This window comes from Lampris incognitus, chromosome 3 (assembly GCF_029633865.1).
Source record: "Lampris incognitus isolate fLamInc1 chromosome 3, fLamInc1.hap2, whole genome shotgun sequence".
Lineage (NCBI taxonomy): Eukaryota > Metazoa > Chordata > Actinopteri > Lampriformes > Lampridae > Lampris > Lampris incognitus.
The window spans coordinates 96,517,919-96,524,360 of NC_079213.1; positions in this window are offsets into that span (position 1 = coordinate 96,517,919).

Genomic DNA, 6,442 nt, shown 5'->3' on the forward strand with positions numbered 1-6,442 from the left:
AAAGGAAAAACAAAAACTAATTAATTTTTGTCACACAAACCTGAACCTGTTAAGAGGGGAATACACTAATAACTATCAGAAATGGTTGCTCCTTCTCCGTTTTCCCCCCCCCCCCTTCCTTTTTTATCCTTCCTGGTGTGATCATTTCCTTGTTTTGGCCCTCACACATCCTTGTGGGGGGGGGATGACTTATCCTTTTTCTCTTTTTTTTTGTTAAACATCCCTCCCAATTAAAAATGATAAGGTCTGGGGTTATTCGCACGAGTTTCTCCCACCCACCCCACAAGCGATGCGGGCTATAGCTAAAGGAAGAGTGGCGTCTGATAAGGATGTGGCCTCCAACGGTTTCCCATTTTGTGCATTACAATTTAAACGTGAGGAGCGTTGGACAGTCACGCCGGCGTGCCCCGCTAGTTTATCTCTCTCTGGTTTATCAGGCTGGCCGGGGAGAGGCAGAGGGAGCATGGGTGGCGGAGGGTTGTGGGTGTGTGGTGGTGCTGTTAGGGTGCGGGGGTGGGGGTGTGTGGGGTGTGTGTGGGGGGGTTACATGAATTCTTCATTTTCTTTTTTTTTTTCATTGGCAGAGAGAAAGCCCAATTAACAAAGGATAAGAAGTGAACCGTAAACACCCTCAACAAGGCCCAACAAACCTACAGGAACAAGAGCTGGCTTTCTCTCCCTCTCCCTATCTCCCTCTCTCCCCCTCTCTCCCCCTCTGTCTCCCTCTCGCTCTCTCTCTCTCTCTCTCGCTCTCTCTCTCTTCTCTCTCACCCCCCTCCCTATCTCTGTCTCTCTCTCTCCCCCTCTCTCCCCCCCCCTCTCCTCCCTCTCTCACCCCACTCGGTCGACCCCCTCCTCTCTCTCCTCGCCTCCCCTGCTCGCTCACTCTCTCTTCACTTCCCCCACAAAAGGAAGGCTCAGAGCTTACAAAGTGCCAATTAACACTGAATGTTTGCCCCTCGCACCTCCCTCTCTGAACTGCTGACAGCTCTGGTGTTTGGGTTAATACCAAAGGCCTGCAAAGAATTATAATTCTCCTCCTTGCCCCCCCCACTCCCCCCCCCACCCCATCCTTTTATTTTGTTTCCAATGGGGTGGTTTTACAGTTCAATGCACGTTCAAAGGGTGATATAAAATGACTTTCCAAAGAATTTCGTTTGGGCAGAAGAAGGGCCATGTTGCACAGGGACAGGACCGGGGATAGGGGGACCCTCGGGAGAGACAGTACCACAGGGGGGAGGGAGGGAAGGTAGAGCGAGAGAGAGAGAGAGAGAGAGAGAGAGAGAGAGAGAGAGAGAGAGATGAGAGAGAGAGAGAGGAGAGAGAGAGAGAGAGAGAGCTGGTGGAGGATAATATGAATGATATACACCAATATATTTGCTCGCTCATATTGAATGTTGATGCTGCTTTGGTTTCATATTTCAGGGCGATAGGAAATTGTACACACACCGTCATTCTTTAATGGAAAAGGGCGTTTATATGAAACCCCTTTTTGGCTTGTATCCCCGTCTCTTCCCATTTGTCTCTTTAAAACAAGCATATTGTATGCAAAACACAAGCCACATCCCCATTACATACAGTGAAGGGTGAAATACACACACACACACACACACACGCACACACACATCGCACATGCATGCACGCACATTTACAGTGCACACACACACCTTCTTACCCAGAGGAGTCCAAGGTCCCAGGTGAGATGAAGACAGTGGTTTGGGTCATTTATCAAAGGCAAGGCAGTGGTGTGCTTGTTTTCCCTCTGTAGCGAGTGCCAATAAATCAGCCTGCCGAATAACAGACCAGCCAATGAGAGGGTTAAACGCCGAGAGGAACAGAGATCCCAGACTCTTCTGCCAGGGCCCAATTCCCAAACTGGGGCTGCTTCAACAATTTATGACCTCTCGGGACCTCTTGTCAGGTCCACGCCACCTTCTCCTCCCTCCTTTTCCTCCCAATGAGGTGCTCCGTTAAGGTGCACTTTGGGGGTTTTTTTTCTACTCGGGAAACTACCAGATTCCAATACAGTGTGCAGAGAATATACAAAGTAACTTGTATTTTGATGGACGTGCTGCGGGGGGGGGGGGGGGGGGATACACATTCCCTCCACACCATTAAACAGTTTTCTTTGACTCCTCTATCATTTTGGGGACTAAAGCAGATGAATGAGGAGTCTGAACAAAAGGCCTTCCTGTCAGGATGTTATTACTCGTGATGCACAGCCCTGAAAAAGAGAGGGTGAGTCGCACCAGTGGAATGGAACCAAATTAGACCGGCTTTATTTACATTCAAATAAGAGGAGTTGGAGCAGAGAAACTGACATGACCTGACACGGTTCATGGTTCCACCAGTCAGGGCCAGCTGGGCGAGACCGCGACCCCGGTACCCCAGGGTCAGAGCGGTCCGCAGCCTTGCCGGGAATTAGGACGGCTGGAGGAACATGTGACTGTGGCCTCAGCTTTTGAGGCCGTGCTTTCCACCAACTGCTGCACTAAAACGAGTTTCCGTAGTCTGCGACCTAAGGAATTTACCTCGGAGCACATAAAATATGCACGCTCCACAAATTAGATTTCACAATTTCGAGACAAATCACCGAGACACAGTATATCATCCTTATCTGATTTATTTGGAAGCAGGTGCTTCTCCTCTGGCCGAGCTGGCAGGCGGCGGAGGAGCACCCAGACTCCTCTCTGTAACATCTGATTCACATAAGCTATCATTTTCGCCCACAATCCTCTTCCAAAAAGACTGATTTGCAGGGTCAGTGATGTGGCTGTGTCAACTGGAGGTCGTGAGAAAAGCGGAGAGAAGCACGTGCCTAGAATAAAATGGATTTCAAAGACACTTTCGCTTCTCTCTCTCTCTGAAAAAAATATAGGGCTCAAGTGAGAGACATCATTCTGCCCCCCCCCAATTAATCACTATGTGCTTTCTTCTTCTTTTATACTTTTCTCTCTGCTCTTCTCATTCCCACCGAACCCATAGGAATTTCCTTCAGCGGTGTGTGTGTGTGTGTGTGTGTGTGTGTTGTGTGTGTGTGTGTGTGTGTGTGTGTGTGTGTGTGTGTGTGTGTGTGTGTGTGTGTGACGTGAGCGGTCTCTGTGCATGTGTCCGGAGAGTCTGGGCGACCCTGTCAAGAGCAGAACAGAGTCACCAGCCCTGTGAGACCCAGATCTGCGATCCCGATCTTGGGCCCCGTCCGGCACCGTATCAGACCCCTTGGCTGTAACTCACCCTGTGCAAACAGTTGGGGATAGTGTGGGGGTCGAGGTGAAACACGGGTCAGCCAGGGGAAGACTTTCCTATCCGTCTGTCTCAGAAATATGGAAGAGAGAGAGAGAGCGAGAGAGAGCGAGAGAGAGAGAGAGAGAGAGAGAGAAAGAGAGAGAGAGAGAGAGGGGTAAGGGAGTGAGGAGGTAGGAGAGATGGGGGTGGGGGGGTCACTGTATGATTGTAGACAGGATTAGACATACTGTAGTTTGGTTGGGGAAGGAGAAGGAAGGGTGGAAGGAAAAGGAGGTGAGAAGTTGGATCTAGAGAGGGGGTTGTGGCGCGAGGAAAGATGGTGTGTAGAAAATATAAACGTAGAAAGCCAAACAACTCTTAAATTTATATAGGTGTGCCATTTTTCCTTTCATTTTTTTTCAGAATGAGAATCAGAGAGGCCTTTATTGCCATGCGCGTTACATGCAAAAGGAATTTCAACTTGGCCTTGTTGGCACCGTTACGCAATGCAAAGACAGGCTCCTCTCGTCCGTGCATGCCTCGTTTGAGAGATCGTTTCCCTTCGCCAGTGCGGCGTGAAACACATGGGACTCTGTATCTCTCAGCTCGGACCGATGGCCCTTGATGAATTGTCTTTTATCGGGGAGGAAATCAAAAGCAGCTCATCCGGTATAACGAGCGTGCTGCTACACAGGTGGAGGGCTTTATGAAAGGTTAGACATGAGTGCTCTCGACAGGTCTGCAAAGCCACACATGATAGCGCTCGATAACAATCGGAGGACGGGGGAAATATTAAAGGGTTTTAATGGGATGCACGAAGCCAGCACCAACACGCATGCCCACGGCCGAGTCATACGCAAGGCTGATGTGCGAGGCTCTTCCAGTTTATCAGAAAAGATGATTTCCAACAGATTTCTGGTGTCGGAGTCCTCCGCTCAGAGTGATTGATGAGGGCCGGGTAATTGTCTATTGTGAGGAGATGTCAGAGGGAGACGGCGTGTCACCTCGCGGTGAGAGTAAGAGAGCCGGCGAATGGAAGTGATTACGTCTAATATTGGACATCTGGCAGTGATTGCCTCAGAAGACAAGTTTCAAGAGGAGAAATGGCGAAGGAGAAAAAAAGAGAGAGAGTGAGAGAGAGGGGAGGCAGCAGTAATTTGCACAGGATTTAAGAATCTCCTGAATCGAATTTGGAATCTTTGCTCACATCTTGTTCGGTTCCCCCGAGACAGTCAGTCATGATACGCATGCACACACGCGCGAGGCACCGTCACATGTGCACTCCCGTCAGCTCAAATACCTCGCTAGAGCTTTGTGCACAAATGTTGTTGTTTTTTTTTTTTTTGGTGCAGAAATGTTGCAAGACAGCTTTGCGGTAGAATTTTTAAACAGCAAGCGAGCAAACTTGATCATTCGCCACTCAACGCGGACTTTAAAAGGCTCAAGATTCACATATCGCAACTAGAGCTGTCTGTGAGCAATCACCAGCCACCCAAGAAATGGCCGCCTGTCTGTCAGAGTTGAGCTGGAGCCAGGTCACAAGTGATCAAAGACTGTGGTGGGGGGGAGAGAGAGAGGGGGGGGCGTGCACGTACACGTGCACACGAACACGCACGCAGGCATGCATGTGTGGGGTGGGGGGGCAGTTATCTGGTCCCAATTACATTCAATCATGGGAAATTGGCAAAGTGCAAGGCATGAGAGATCTCCATGATGAGTACATGAGGCCAGATGAGCTGAGGTGGTCCGCTGAGATTTCTGACTTCACAGAGAAGATGAGAAAACGAGAGGCCAAGACTGTGATTCACGTCAATCTCTCCCTCTCCCTCTTACTGTATATTCTCTCGCTCCCCTCTTCTTTTTTTTTTATAATTCACACTATTTTCTTGACCTCTGTGTCGCACATCAAATTGCCATTAGTAGGCGTTAAAACCACTGAAAGACAGAGATTTAGACAATTAATGGTTTATTATAGGTGACAATGTATTGACAAGCTAAAGGGAACTCTTAAAGATGATTTAGGTCAAACAAAGGCCTCGCTTTGGTACAAAGGATACACACAGATTACACCCCCCCATAATGAATGCTGATAAAGAAAAAGAGAGATAACCCAACCGGCGAAACAAAAGGCATTTTTTCTTACTGAAATTCTCGCTCCTGTTTGTTAAGCACAGTGGTCTGTCCTCTCCGCTGATTGGTCGGAAGAACTCACCAAAGAATGCCAACAAAGTGACTCTCTAGTTTGGCCCCTGCCTCCACACCGTCTCTTCACCCCACCATCTCCCATCCCCCACCCGACCCCCAACCCCCACCCATCTCTCTCTCTCTCTTCACTGTGTTGCTCACCCAATTCTCCCCACTTTCCGCCACCCTTTACCCCTCTCCCTCTCCCTCCCTCTCTCTCTCTCGTTCTCTCCCCGCTGCCTCACGGCTTACTTTGACCCATCTTGCACCTCCCGGAGCCCACAACAGACGCTTGGTGTGTGAAGAAGGTCAGGAGTTCAGGCTTGGCTGAGGCTCCATCCCTCCCTCTGCACAGAGGAGGCCTGCTCTGCGGGTTTATATTATCTGCCGTTGGCATTCAATACAGGTTCAAGCACAGTGCAAGCGCTGGCACTGGTGTGGGGGGATGCGCTTGACTACACACTTGGTGATTAGTTGTCCCTAATTGTCAGTTCCTTATTCCTTTTCACCTATCTCTCTCTCTCGCTCTCTCGCTCTCTCTCTCTCTCTCGCTCTCTCTCTCTCTCTCTCGCTCTCTCGCTCTCTCTCTCTCTCTCTCTCTCTCTCTCTCTCTCACTCATGCATGCACACACCTCTCCTTTCCGTCCTCACATAAGCCACAATGCTGATTTGTATTGTGCGACTCGTGGTTTCCATCTTGATCTTCGTGCTTTATTATCATCCGTCGGCTTGCTATGTGATCATCTTGTGTATCTGCGGCACTTTTTATTGGGAAATGTCAAAGCGAAGTCCTCTCTCCCTTCTGAACAAATTGTTTTTCCAACTGTCTGGCGGCCGTCCAGCGCTGTGCTCCCAACTGTCTATGACAAGTGCCGTACTTGCAAATCTGCTTTGTGCACCAACAGGATTCATACCACAATATTTCGAATCAGCACTCCTTTACACATGTGCAATTTTTGGAAGAATGTTAAGCAATGGTGGGGGGGCTCCGATGACACGCCGTCGCTATTCTGTTTTTCCATTTATATTATGA